The following is a 15913-nucleotide window of genomic DNA, read 5'->3' as shown; positions in this document are numbered from 1 at the left end:
TCTTGGAAAATACTGTATATTTTGATGCAGGCTTGCTCATTTCCTAGTTTTTTTTTTGCTGGCTGCAGAGGATTGTGATGGCACATTGGACCGTGTTCTGCTTGATCGTCTAACTGGGAAGGTAACTGGGGTCTGGCTAGGTGTGGTTGTCCCTGAGCTTGAGCTTTGTTGCTGTGATGCCAACACATTTATGTTTTGGCTCAGGTTGTTGAGGCTTGCTGTGAGTTGTGTGGTTGCGGCTGTGTTGTTGGAGATGATGCTGGACAGGCTTTCAGTGATTAATTGATTGTTCTGAATGATTTGAATGAGGGCTTGTTGATGGCGGTGTTGTTCGTCCATTATTCGCTGAAAACTTGCTATCAGTTGGCTGTTGTCTGCTCTCATCTGCTCCATGGTATTGGTCACTCTGCCAAGTTGCACAAATCAGTCTGCCTGAGTTTCTACTGAGTCTTGGTAGATGATGGGGCAGACTGGCAAGATATTGGCTGTGTGTGTTGAGACAGGCATAGTTTTGTGCCTGTTGTGTGGCCCAACTGGACCAAAACTCTGGTCCCATTTGTGGCTGGGGTGGTGTTGGGCTCAATTGGTGGGTGGGGGTTGTTTGGGGTGGTGGAGTTATGTCAGCCGGCGTGGTTGGCTGGTTATTATCAATCGCTTGCAGGTGGAGTGTGAACGTTTGCTGCAAGTCAGTTTCCTGCTGGGTATCCTGGGGCATGATGTCTGGATCTGTATGGGGTTGAAGACAGCCATAATTTAGTTACTGCTGGGCTTCTGGTTGGTTTCAGCTTTGCGTCAACATGCATTACTTCTTAATATGCATGTTGTAAATTATAAATAGAGTGTGGGCTAAACTTAAAATATTATAGTACATTATTTTAGAAACATGTGGCTTCTTAGGTACCCTACTCATTACAACAATTTTTAAGGTAAATGTTGGACTATGAGCCTTACTTAATGTGCAAACACGTAGAACTATAACAATTAAAAATTCCACCATTGACATATTATGTTTGAAGCTTCCTTTTGCCAAACAAACACAATACATTAAATGTGTTGAACAATACACTCATACATTGTTAAAGGCTGTCAGTCTTGGCCAGGAAACTTTTTCAATTATAGTGAAAAAACATATGTTAAAAAATATGGGGGTAAATTTACTAAGGTGGGAGATTTTTAGAACTGGTGATGTTGCCCATGGCAACCAATCTGATTCTACTTACCATTTATCTATCTGCTTCTAGCAAATAATAGATATAATCTGATTGGTTGCTATGGGCAAAATCACCAGTTCTAAAAATCTCCCACCTTAGTAAATTTTCCCCATGGTTGGCAGGAGTGGGCACACCTATTTTGCACATATTGTTAAGTTGAGATGTGAACCACGAAATAATGCTTACCATGGGTTCAAATTACTAAAATGGAAGTTCGATTTAAGATGGGATGTTGTCCATAGCAACCAATCACATTGCAGGGATTATATTCGAGAAGGTGCTGTATTAATGTAACGTAGAATATGATTGGTTGCTATGGTCAACATCACATCTTAAATAGAACTCCCATCTTAGTAACGTTACCCCCATGTGTTTGCTGGTGTGGATTAGCACAAGGATGAGTTTGTGTTTTTGGTCATGTTTTTTTGGTGTGCAAAAACACTGTGTAAAATGCATTTTTTTTTTAATGTTTACTCACCAGACAGCTGAGGGGATTGTGGTTCCTCGCTTTGTGGACTGGCCAAAATGGCTTCTGGTGGCTGAGCCAACACAGTGGAGATGCGCTGTTGTGGTGGAAAGGATGCGGGTGTAGTTACCGCCTCAAGACGCCGTCTCTTGCTAACCATCTTCTGGAGACTGGCAGACCCCTGTGAAGGTCGTCTTAGTGGAGTGTGGTGCGATGATGAAGTTCCTATGGGATAAATAAACATTATAATTCTGTCTTTCTATGTGTTTGCAGAATATGTGTATACACAAAATTCTTACCTGCATCGCCAGCATCCGCATCTCTTGGCAGTGTGGTTTGTGTCCTGGCTGTGCTGGCTCTCTTTCGTACTGTAGAAATATGAAGTTTGTCCTTATGATCATTATATATTATATTAAACAAAACTTTGGTTATGCTTTTCTGGCTGACTTCATTGGGTGTGTATACTTTAATTATGAACCAATTACACCAACCAATCCATACCCTAAGGTGCAGAATTAACAATATTATACAACTACAAAACCAACCGTGGATGTTTAACACAACAAGAATATTAGTCTGTAATAAAAAATTGTTTTGTGACAAAAATAACTCACAACAACCAAATATATAAAAAATAAATAAAAAAAATGCGGCAATAATCACATCATGCACACAAAGGCCTACCCAGAACAACATACAATAACCATAAATACATTCAACAAAATGGACTAAACATTCAGGAAAACACGAGTCACACTTCATTTAAAGTCCCCCCCAAAAATGCAAAAACAAAAAAAACTAAAAAAACAAAAACAGAATAAATTGATGCAGCAAAAGGGCCAGGACAACTGCTAACTTCACAATACAAAGGAAAAAAACGTAACTATTTATGTACAAAACCGCATCACTAACACATTAGAACAATGAACCAACTTACAATCACAATTAGCTAGAATACATTTCAGACAACTAAGGACAAAGGACATATGTTAAAACAATATAAATATTGTACAACAAACTCACCATCCTGCCTTGGACGATCCGAATCCCGGACATTAGTCGCACCAACCACTTCTGGCGGAATAAGGGACCGCACAGGCTCCTCCCACTCCCGATACGAAGGGATGGCCACCCCCTGTTTGTCTGGCTGACTTTGCCTCCTTGGCCATCTTAGCCTTGACACGGCGCTTGATGTCGTAGAATCGCTTACGACACGTGTCAGCGGTCCTCCTCACCACACCCTCACTATTAACTGCCGCTACTACCTTCCCCCACAGAACACTCTTCCTGCGTGAAGGAACCTTGGCAGCATCAGGCCCAAACAGCTGACGATGATGGGTCATCAGCTCCCGCACCAATGCAACATTCTCTGCATAGCTGAACTTCACATTGCGCCCAGTCTTTGTAGTGGTGCGTGGCTGCAGAGCCACAGCACCATCACTGTCACTCTCAATCGAGGCCGCAGCACCAACCTCCCCCTCCTCCTCCCCCTCACTAGCCTCCTCCACCTCACTCGCCTCCTCCCTCTCACTCACCTCTTCCACCTCACTCACCTCCTCCACCTCACTCACCTCCTCCACCTCACTCACCTCCGCCACCTCACTCACCTCTGACTGGGACATATTCCGGACAAACAACAAATAACACTGATAAAAAAAAACACAAAACACACTACTCCACTACCACTACACACCAAACACACACACACACACACACACACACACACACGCGCACACACACACACACACACACACACACACACACACACACACACACACACAATGACAATAGACTGAAATTTTTTTTTACAAAGACAAAAAACTAAGCAAACTTTTAAATAACTACACCACAAGTATGACAAGACTACTTACACACACAGTACAGCACTCAGCAATCGCAAAAAACCACCTCAAATCCTCCAAAAACTCCAAACAACTCTCCAACACCAAACACCAATTCCTCTCACCTCTCCACTAGCTAAACCCACGAGGTTCGGTCGGTTTGGGGCGGTTTGATAGTAATAAGCACAGACACTCCTCCATCAACAAACCAACCAATCACGGACGAGTGACAAAAACGAAAGTTAGAAAAAAAAACGCGGCCGGGAACGGAAAAACACTGCCGCAAAAATCAAATGATGAAATCTTAAAAAAAAAAACAACACGGCCGCAAAAACACAAAATCGGCCGCATTCTACCTTTGAAAAACACGAATGACATCGACATCGAAAAATGAAAATAATTGAGGCGTAAAAAATTCAAAAAGTTGCAAATTCACACATTCGATGCCAATCGTGATTCATCTCCCACCAAATCGACATAAATACGAATTTTAGTAAATATACCCCTTAATGTATGACTGCAATCACCTGTGCTGAAACACCTTTCTTATCCATTAACCTGTTCAAAACAGGTGTCACCAATCATAAATTAAGAAAATCAAATAAATGAAGATCATTTTGTCCCTCCTGGAGAAGGTCATGTTGGGAGGTATCATGCATATGTAAATTAAATGTTAAGAACCTTGACAAAGGGGCTTATATGGCCTTAAACGTTGGTAACATATTTCTGTATTACATGTATTCTTTGATACACTAATTTGACATTTAGGACCGCTTGAGTGCCGCTGTCTTTTTTATTGTGTGTGTGTGTATATATATATATATATATATATATATATATACATATTTATTTAGCACGATTATTGTGTTACATTTTTTTCTCAAGGTTATGTCCTTCATAAACAGAAAAGTGTAATTTGAAACTGTGCCGATGACTGCAATACACTGTGGAAGTTATTTCTGGCACACTGGAGCTAATTTAGAGGAAATCCAGCTACTGGGTGAAAACTGTGTTGCGCTGTATTTGCCGCACTCCCCTCCTTGCATTGTTAGCTTGGCTGGAAATTTGAAACCAGGCTAAAATCTGCACCAGACTCTAATCAACCCCATCATATTTGGTAGGAGCATACTTGCCTACCTGACCCTCTCCATGAGGGAGAAAATGCTCTGTTCCTGGACTTTCCTGGTAATGTATGATTGCCATCACCTGTGGTGAAACACCTTTCTTATCAATTAACTAGCTCACCACAGGTGATGGCAATCATACATTACCAGGAAAGTCCAGGAACAGAGCATTTTTTCCCTCATGGAGAGGGTCAGGTAGGCAAGTATGGGTTGGAGCCAGAAGTTTATGTTAATATGAAAGGTTCTCATTACCATGATGGCAGGGGCATAGCAAGAACTTGGTGGGCACTTACAGCAAAATTTGAAGGGGCTCCTGTCCCAGTGCTTCTTCTCGGCAGAAGTTGTTTATTTTATTCCCCATAATAGAGCCCTAGTTCATTTTCTGAACCATAATAGTGCCTTAGTTAATGTTATGCCCCATAGGGGATGCAGTTAATATACCGACTGTCAGTATTCCGGCGTTCAGGATACCGATGTCGGAATCTCAACAGCTGGTGAAATACTGCTGGTCGCAATCACAGCCTCAGCCCCGTATTCCCACTTGGGTGGTGGGTCCATGCCACCACCCAAGTGAGAATGTAACCTGTGAAGCTCGCCACCGGGCATGAAGGGTGGCGAGCGTGCAAGGTGACTCCCTGCCGGTATTCCGGTTGACAGGAAGCCACTGTCGGTATAGTGACAGCCAGCATCCTGTCTACCGGTTTCCCGTATGTATTCCCCCCATAGTAGTAACTAGTTCACGTTATTTCACATTGTAGGGCTGCCAGTATACATTATGTAACACAGTACCTGCAATTCACATTATGACATACAGTGTTCCCAATTCTTATTATACCACATTACAGTGCCCCCAGTTCATATTATGGTGTCTATTCATGAAGCAGTGAAAAGAGTAGAGAAGTGAGCCTGAGGAGAATTTGCCCATGGCAACCAATCAGCTGCTCCATGCAATTGTGAAGTATGCAAATTAGAAATGTTATTTCAATGCTGATTGGTTGCCATGGGCAACTTCTCAGCCGGCTCAATTCTCCACACTTTTGACTGTTTCATGAATAGCATTAGTCACACTAAAGTTCTTCCACTTCATATTGTGCACATTACAGTTCCCTATTTCATATTATATATCATTATTATTATTAGATATGAGTGGGTTCGGTTTCCAGGAAACTGGACACACCCGAAGTTTAGATCCCAAAATGAGGCAAAACGTCATCTTCCCAGGGGCTTGGATTGCATATAAAAATCTCTCCCTCGTGCTGGGTGCCATTTCACACAGAAGATTGGAGGGAGAGGACTGCTACACTGTGAGATAATGGGGTAAATTTACTATGGGGGAGTTTTTTTTTTAGAACTGGTAATGTTGCTCATAGCAACTAATCAGATTCTACTTATAATTTATCCAGATGCTTCTAGAAGATAATAGATAGAATCTGATTGGTTACTATTGGCAACATCACCAGTTCTAAAAAACCTCCCACCTTGGAAAACTTACCTCATTGTCTTTTGTGTCTTTCATTTTCAGGCACTGTTTTTTTTTTTTTTTTAATCTGTTTTGTACAATATTATGCAAATGTTATACACAATTGACTTTTTTTGTCTCAACTTTATTTCATTTCACATTACAACATAAAAAGATATATATATATATATATATATATATATATATATTGTTGTCCCAATTTTTATGTGTCTCTTTTATCTGCAATTTATTAATAGTTTTTTAATATTATTTTTTACTGCCAATTTATAAATTTATTGACACCGTGGTCGCTACTTTTCCCTCATCCCCTCTTTTCTCTTACATTACTTTCAGGGAATTACCACCCCTGTATTTATTGAGGGAACCAGCTGACGCCCCATTAGTAGCACAGGGGAGTGTCGTATAGTATTGTCATTTTACAACATATTTGTTTTATCTCACATGTGGCGCAGTATCAATCCCTGCTTTTATATATATATATATATATATATATATATACAGTCTACACCCCCAATCTGCCCTTGCATGCCCCATTTACCTGTGACTACCACAATTTTGTCAACTAGACATTGTGACTGTCCTGAGAAAATTGCAACTGCTGGCATGTGTGTGTCTAATATACAGTACCTATCACATAATTCCTACTTTCGTGACACATTTGTGTTAAAACATGTGACAAATAGAACTGGAAGCCATGGAAAATTGGAAAAACCAGGGCAAATTTTAGTTATTTCTCTACTGTTCTATTAAAATGTATTTTCATATCCCTATTGCATATCACTAACTTCTTCTCTGATGCTTTTCTAAAACGGTTATAGAACAAAGGGTTGTCAGTAAGAAGGTCTAGGTCGACACCAAATGGTTGACATGCACGAGGTCGACATGGTCAAAAGGTCAACAGGGTCGACACAGCAATGGTTGACACATAAAAAGATCGATATGAGCTTTTCTGGAGCGTTTTGTGTAAAAATGTATCTTCCAGCATGTGGACCCCCAATTAGAGCACCATGTCCCCTCACATGGCTTGCTTCACTTGCCATGCTACAGGCAAGGTGCCTCACTCCACTCCGCTTTGCTCAGTTACTGTTATGAATTGTAGTCCATGTGGATGGTAAAGTATGAAAAGTCCTAAAAATTAAAATACATAAAAAAAAACTCATGTCGACCATGTGCTGTGTCAACTATTGCCATGTCAACCATTTGAACCTGTCGACCTTTTGACCACGTCAACCATATGCATGTCAACCATTTTGTGGAGGCCCTGCTCTTGCAAGGTTACAATCTAAAAATCAAGTAGTATAATCAACCAATCAAATTCTGTTTCTATGTAAATGGCCTGGAAGGATCGCTGTAGCAAAGGGCGGTATATTTGTTTTTAGTGTAGACAAAGTATGTACCGCTGAAAACATTCATGAACAATCATTAATGTTGCTTTCTTTCAATACAGTTAATTTAAAAAAAATGGATTGTAAAGCAATGATTTCACTGTGGATTTAATTGTGTTGAATCCAAGACTCCCCACTGCATCCACTGTTTGTACCTGATCGCCCAGTGAAGCCTTAGCACTCTACCTTTTCCATATGGAACCCTTTTGAGTTGACATTAAGATGAGGAACAATGGGCCTAATTCAGACCTGGTCACTGTTGTGCGAAATTGTACAGTGGCCGCTTATCAAACTAATTCGCATGCGTACGGATCGTAATGCGCAGGCGCAAGGCCAAACTGCAAAAAAATCCTGCATCTTTTTCGATCGCTAGGCGAACGCAGGCTGATTGACAGGAAGTGGGCATTTGGGGGTGGCAACTGCCCGTTTTCCGGGAAGTGCCTGGAAAAACGCAGGCGTTCCCAAGCATTTTCCGAGTGGGTGTGTGACGTCCGCTCCGGCTCGATCAGACTGGTTTTTTTTCGCACTGTAGGAGTAACTCCTGGGCTACGCACAGACTGGAAAATCAGTTGATGGTTAGTGAGTTGCGAACGGATTTGCAGCTGACCGACTTATGCAAAGCTTTTGCACGGTATACGCAGACTTGCAAGGGGCGGTTTTTCACTTTGTCTGGGCAGCGACTATCCGATCGCAAACCTTTTGCAAAAACGCAGAGGTGCGATCAGGTCTGAATTAGGCCCAATAGCTCTGGCGTCACAAGGTGGGAGTGGGGGGTGCGCCCCGCACCCGGGTGTCATCCGCCGAGGGGTGACACCAAAGTGCCGGCTCCTGCTCAGTGGCAGGAGCTGGGTGCTGCACTGTAACCAACCCGGCTCCTGTCACCATGTAGAAGCTGGCACTGCAGACACGTTAGTCTCCGGGGGCAAGCAGCAACTACCGGACCCCCAGAGTGCCGAAAACGGGGGTCGGGGCAGTTAGCCACGCCCTCCCAGAAGCCACGCCCTCCCGCAGGTCGTCCTGTGAAGCCACGCCCCTTTGTGCCCACTGCCACACCAGGTTCAGAAGAGGTGAGTGACGTCTCTGCCCAATAGCAAGCATTAATGCAGTAGTAACTCAGAGCTATGAGAGTGCCCGTGTGCACCCTCCCTCCTGAAAATACAGGGCCTGATTTAGATGTGGTTGGAGTTGCTAATGTATAGTGCATGCATTTTATATCTGTGATGTGGAGCCCAATTGTAACCAACTGTGCATCAGCCCAACTGTGTACAGGGATTGGCTGGGCCCCAAAAGTAATCTTCTTAGGCACATCAGTAGAACCCAAATTTGTTACTAATACACCTGCACAAAGTGAATCTGCTGCTTGTATACATTGACAGCAAGCACGGTATTAACAAGCATAGGTGGGTTTTTTTTACTCCGTTTTTTGCACTGGTTAAAATTGAAAATATACATCACAACTTGTGGGAATATGATCCAACTTAAATGATACACATTTTTACGGGAAAGTTCACTGTCAACCAGGGCTGGACTGGGACTAAAAATAGGCCCTGGCATCTAAAGCACACAGGCCCACCTCAGTGTCAGCATCTGGTTCCTTGCATAGACTCCTCCCCTTACTATTCCTGACTCCTCCCACTTCTTAATCAATACATAAAAAATATTGGCACGCCTCCCTCCCTCCATACTTTGAATAGTAATAGTGCACACCTAAGGGCCAGAGTCTTGCTAGGAAGGGGCTTGTCCACACAATAATAACCCCTAATTCAAATTATGCCACACAGCAATGCCTATTATAACACATTATGCCATAGAGTCATGCCCCTTATAACATATTATGCGACAAAGTAATGCACCTTGCACAATATGCTGCACAGTAGTAGTGCCCCTTATTGCACAGTATGCTGCACAGTAGTAGTGTCCCTTATTGCACAGTATGCTGCACAGTAGTAGTGCCCCTTATTGCACAGTATGCTGCACAGTAGCAGTGTCCATTATTGCACAGTATGCTGCACAGTAGTAGTGCCCCTTATTGCACAGTATGCTGCACAGTAGTAGTGCCCCTTATTGCACAGTATGCTGCACAGTAGTAGTGTCCCTTATTGCACAGTATGCTGCACAGTAGTAGTGTCCCTTATTGCACAGTATGCTGCACAGTAGTAGTGCCCCTTATTGCACAGTATGCTGCACAGTAGTAGTGTCCATTATTGCACAGTATGCTGTACAGTAGTAGTGCCCCTTATTGCACAGTATGCTGCACAGTAGTAGTGCCCCTTATTGCACAGTATGCTGCACAGTAGTAGTGTCCCTTATTGCACAGTATGCTGCACAGTAGTAGTGTCCCTTATTGCACAGTATGCTGCACACAGTGGCGTAAGTTTGTCACAGTCGCCCGGAGGCAAGATAAATATTGGTGCCCCCCTATTTCCTATATTAAGATAAATATATGTATGTATGTATGTGCGCGTGTGTGTGTGTGTGTGTGTGTGTGTGTGTGTCTGTGTGTGTGTGTGTGTGTGTGTGTGTGTGTGTGTGTGTGTATGGAGTGTTCTGGAAAAAAATTATATACTGTATTTATACATTTAATTGTCTTTTATTTTAAATCACACATTTCTTAGCAGTCATACACAGGATTAGAACCCATGACCTGTTACACTAACAGCAGACACTTTACTGATGGAGTTATTTACTCCTTTAGAGGAGGCATGATAATTCTAACTATATGAAGTTACGTGTAATTGTCTTCATATAGTTAAAATTCTCATATTTCCTATACAGGAGCAAATAGCTTCATCAGTAAGGTGTCTGCTTCCAGTGTAATAGGTTGTGGTTTCTAATCCTGGGTGTGACACTTATAAAATGAGTATATTCAGTATAATAAAGAGGGTGTGATTTGTAAAGTGCAGGGACCAGTGAGGGAGTCGGCCACTGAAAAGACAGCAACAGCTATCAATTAACTTAATTCAATGGTGTCACAGAATGGGAGGAGATGTGCCCCCCTTCAGAGCAGGAGCCCGGCGGCAGATGACTCCATTGCCTCCCAGAGTTCTGCCTCTGGCTGCAGAGTAGTAGTGTCCCTTATTGCACAGTATGCTGCACAGTAGTAGTGTCCCTTATGCTACACAGTATGCTGCACAGTAGTAGTGTCCCTTATTGCACAGTATGCTGCACAGTAGTAGTGTCCCTTATTGCACAGTATGCTGCACAGTAGTAGTGTCCCTTATGCTACACAGTATGCTGCACAGTAGTAGTGTCCCTTATTGCACAGTATGCTGCACAGTAGTAGTGTCCCTTATTGCACAGTATGCTGCACAGTAGTAGTGTCCCTTATGCTACACAGTATGCTGCACAGTAGTAGTGTCCCTTATGCTACACAGTATGCTGCACAGTAGTAGTGTCCCTTATTGCACAGTATGCTGCACAGTAGTAGTGTCCCTTATGCTACACAGTATGCTGCACAGTAGTAGTGTCCCTTATGCTACACAGTATGCTGCACAGTAGTAGTGCCCCTTATTGCACAGTATGCTGCACAGTAGTAGTGTCCCTTATTGCACAGTATGCTGCACAGTAGTAGTGTCCCTTATTGCACAGTATGCTGCACAGTAGTAGTGTCCCTTATTGCACAGTATGCTGCACAGTAGTAGTGTCCCTTATTGCACAGTATGCTGCACAGTAGTAGTGTCCCTTATTGCACAGTATGCTGCACAGTAGTAGTGTCCCTTATTGCACAGTATGCTGCACAGTAGTAGTGTCCCTTATTGCACAGTATGCTGCACAGTAGTAGTGTCCCTTATTGCACAGTATGCTGCACAGTAGTAGTGTCCCTGATTGCACAGTATGCTGCACAGTAGTAGTGTCCCTTATTGCACAGTATGCTGCACAGTAGTAGTGTCCCTTATTGCACAGTATGCTGCACAGTAGTAGTGTCCCTTATTGCACAGTATGCTGCACAGTAGTAGTGTCCCTTACGCTACACAGTAATGGCCCTCACACATTATGCCCCATAGTGCATAGTACATAGGAGCTCTGACAGCATGAGTGTACCTGTTACACAGCTTCTGCACTGTGTGATGTGTTGCCTGAGAACTGGTGGAGACAGAGGGAGTGGAGTCCCACACCACTTGAGAGGGGTGAGGCATGAGTGAAAGAGGGGTATCACAGGCCATTAGGTGCATAGGAGAGGCAACCGCTTGGGGATCAGATGCTGGAGAGGGAAAGAGAGCAGACTGGAGCAACATGCCACGTTACAGCGTAGGGCGGACAGTGTATGAGAGTTGTAAGTAGATGTCAGGTGGCTGAAAGGAAGGGGACATGTAGAGTGGAGAAGGAAACTGAGGAGGGAAGAACTGTGCAGCGGATAAGGAAAGGAGTCATAGGGGGTAATTCAGAGTTGATTGCAGTAGCAAATTTGTTAGCAGTTGGGCAAATTTGTTAGCAGTTGGGGGTTATTCCAAGTTGATCGTAGCATGCTAAATTCAGCACAGCTACGATCATCCACACTGACATGCGGGGGGACGCCAAGCACAGGGCCCCGCATGTCAGTCCCTGTCCCGTCGCTGAAGTACAAAAGCATCGCACAGCGGCGATGCTTTTGTACTTCAGGAGTAGCTCCCAGCCAACGCAGCTTTTGTGCACTGGCTGGGAGCTACTCGTCGCTGCCCGGCTCGCGGCGTCTGCGTGTGATGTCACGCAGCCGCTGCGGCCCGACCCCTGCACGGTCCGGCCACGCCTGCGTTGGCCGGACCATGCCCACAGAACGGCGGCCAAACGCCACCGTGCCGCCTCCTTCCACCCAGCGACTGCCTCTGCCTGTCAATCAGGCAGAGGCGATCGCTAGGCAATGACAGCCGTCGGCTGTCAGCCATGCACTGGCGCACTGCGGCGCCGGCGCATGCGCAGTTCTGACCTGATTGCTGCGCTGCGATAAACTGCAGCGAGCGATCAGGTTAGAATGACCCCCATTGTGCACTGCAGGGGGGGCAGATATAACATGTGCAGAAAGAGTTAGATTTGGGTGGGTTATTTTGTTTCTGTGCAGGGTAAATACTGGCTGCTTTATTTTTACACTGCAATTTAGATTTCAGATTGAACACACCACACCCAAATCTAACTCTCTCTGCACATGTTACATCTGCCTCCCCCTGCCGTGCACATGGTTTTGCCCAACTGCTAACAAATTTGCTGCTGCGATCAACTCTGAATTAGGCTCATTTGGGGTCATTCCGACCCGATCGCTTGCTGCAGTTTGTTGCAGCGCAGCGATCGGGTCGGAACTGCACATATGCCGGCGCTGTAGTGCGCCGGCGCATGGCAGTTGTCGGTACCCAGCGATCGCCTCTGAGACAGAGGTGGTTGCTGGGCAGGAGGGGGCTGAACGGCGGCGTTAAGCCGTCGTTTATTAGGCACGGCGTGGCCGGACCAATGGGGGTGTGTGGCGCGGCGGCAGCGACACACGACTCCCGGCCAGCCGCAGGAACTGCGCTGGCCAGGAGTTACTCCACAGATACAAAGGCATCGCCTCAGTGAGATGCTTTTGTATTTGTGCAGCGGGGGGGTTGGCACTGACAAGCGGGGCGGACTAGCCCTGTGCTGGGCATCCCCCCGCATGTCTGAGTTTACGATCGTAGCTGTGCCTTATTTAGCACAGCTACGATCAGCTTGGAATGACCCCCTTAAACCGGTGCTACATGGACCGTGAGGCAGACAGTGCAGGGAAGAGCATGAGAGGCGGGGTGGATTAAAAGAAGAGGACAAACTGGGGGATCCCGAAGAGAGAGGATAGATGCAGGGGATAGGAAGGAGGGAGGAAAGTATGAGGCGGTCAGAGGAAGGATCACAGTGAGGGTGCTCAAGGGAGAGTCCAGAGAAGTGCAGAAGTGAGAGCTGTGGAGGAGAAGGAAAGAAACCAGCATGCCAGTAAATGTATATCAATATGACACATGATGCCGCCTGCGCCGACACAGTTACAACACTGACCAAACATCCTCGACCTCGGCTCCTCTTGCCAGTGACTGTGTCTCACCAAATAGAAATATGCAGCTGCGCAATGTGATGTCATGATGTCACAATGCAGCCGCTTCTTAAAGAAACACCGCCCGACAAGCGGACATCTGTGTCTGCTGCTCGACTGGACTGGCCCATCTAGCCATCGGCCCTTACATCATTTGCCAGAACTGCCAGATGGCCAATCAGGCCTTCAACTTTTACCTTCAACTTCACCCGTAAAGAAGCCAAAGGAGCTGATTTTAACCTCTCTTGTTACAGAAAGGTGAGTTTTAGGCACCACCCATTCTGCTTGTCCTTTAAAAACCCCAAAAGAAACAACTAATTGGGTAATTCAGATCTGATCGCTGCTGTGCGTTTTCTCACATCGTGCGATCAGATCTGAACCGTGCATGCATGCGCGACGGACGGCTGCTACGGGGATCGGCGCCCTGCGACAGGATGGTGTGCAGGATCCAGTTGCACGGGCGTTCGCAAGGAGATTGACAGGAAGAAGCTGTTTGTGGGTGGCAACGGACGTCAGCATCGGCACTGATCAGGAGGATTCATTCGCAGTGGCTAAGTAAGTCCTGGGCTGCGCAGAGACTGCACAAACTGATTTTTGTGCAGCTCTGCTAACAAAGGAATCGTACACTTGCACAGCGATTTCTCCTCCCCCTCTAGGCGGCAACTATCTGATCGCAGCAAAAAACGCAGCCCAGCGATCAGATCTGAATTACCCCTTAATTGAGGAACAAAGAGAAATGTCTCATGTCATCTGTACAAAAGCATCATTGGTTCAGCAGATCTCTCTGATCTGACCAAATATTTCAGTCATGCAATTTATGGAAAGATTACTCATCTCTTGAGTGATAAATGTTATTTATTGCAGGGTATGGAATGGAATCAAGTCAAATAAAAATGTGCAATCACCCACTGAATATCAGAAACATATTTAGAAATATGTTTTTAATTCATGTTTTTCTATATTAACGCAATGTTCAATGTGAAATTATAGTGCAACACAATATTGTTATCACAGAGGTCATAGAGTAACCAAGGGAAGACAACACTGGGGACTCCTGTCTAAGATATTTAAATAAAGTGGCAAAGGAGGAAGAATAATATACCTGTAGTAAGCCCACCACTTGATTATCTGGTTATGGTGTCTGGAGAGAACAAGTGAAATGAGAACAATTATCTCAGCCACCTGGGTCCTGGGAAGACAAGAAACCATTTGTTTCACAGAGCTGCAAGATCAAAGTGATCCCACCATCTTGTTGTTAAAATTAAATAAAATATAAATACTAACCTTACTATGAATTTAATAGTTGTAGGGGGAGATTTATCAAAGCTTGGAGAGAAAGTACCTACCGATCAGATCCTGTAATTTTTTCAAGCAGTCTGAAAAATGACAGAAGCTGATTGGTTAGTACTTTATTTGATAAATCTCCCCCTTAATACATACCTTTAAACTTTGTAGATGTGCAATGCGGGACCCGAATGGGGTGGGGCTTTGGGAAAGTGGGTGTGGCTCCAGGAAAGGAGGGCTGAGCCTCATGGGACACCCCCCGATTGAATCACTGTGGGCCCAGCGCTCTCTGCGCACGGCATTTATTCTACACCTCTCCTGCTACTCTGCCATGCAGAGCAGCGATGTGTGCGCTCCCCCCAACTCATCCCCCCACCGCGGGACACTGTCGGCCGTGGGTGGACAGCGGGATAGTCTCAGGAAAACGTGACTCTCCCACTGAAAGGTATGGGAGGTGTACTTAATAATCCTAAATGCTAGATAGACCTGATATCAGGCATAATCCTAATCAAAAAGTTTTCCAAGTTTTTTTTTAAATCTTAAACAACATTATCCAGAATCCTAATCCACAGTTTCCCAAACTCTGCCATTACAGGTACTAATTAAGTCACCTGTGCTCCATCATGGCTATCCTTAAAACCTGGAGTGAAATGGCAGATTTTGGGAAACTGCCCTAATCCAAGTTTATGTCATAACTGCAAATCTTGCTTAAACGCCCAACAGCTGTTTTGTTGTTGTTGTTGTTATTATTATTATTATTATTTTGTGTCTCCAAATTCCCAAAATAAGGAAACCACAAACAAAGTCATTTGTTCCAGCGGAAACATAAAGTAATCTAATAAGTCATGGGTCATGCACTGATCTATTGATAAAATGTGATACGCTTCTTTTGGGATGTATTTCTAAGTTGTGCTTGTGTTTATAGTGAACCTGCCTTAGTTAGAAACATCTAATATGTCTTCTCCAGTGACCAGGCGTTGGAGTTAAGCAGTGCTGGGAAGCAGCGCTAGGCAAAACTTCAGTGGTAAAACAGTTTGCAGTTTGTTTGGGAAACATAAACTGTAGCTGTACGTATAATGTTTAGAAATAGTTTAGGGCACTGATACCAGCTCTGA

The sequence above is a fragment of the Pseudophryne corroboree genome, chromosome 9, assembly GCF_028390025.1.
Source record: "Pseudophryne corroboree isolate aPseCor3 chromosome 9, aPseCor3.hap2, whole genome shotgun sequence".
Taxonomy (NCBI): domain Eukaryota; kingdom Metazoa; phylum Chordata; class Amphibia; order Anura; family Myobatrachidae; genus Pseudophryne; species Pseudophryne corroboree.
This window is presented reverse-complemented; position numbering follows the sequence as displayed.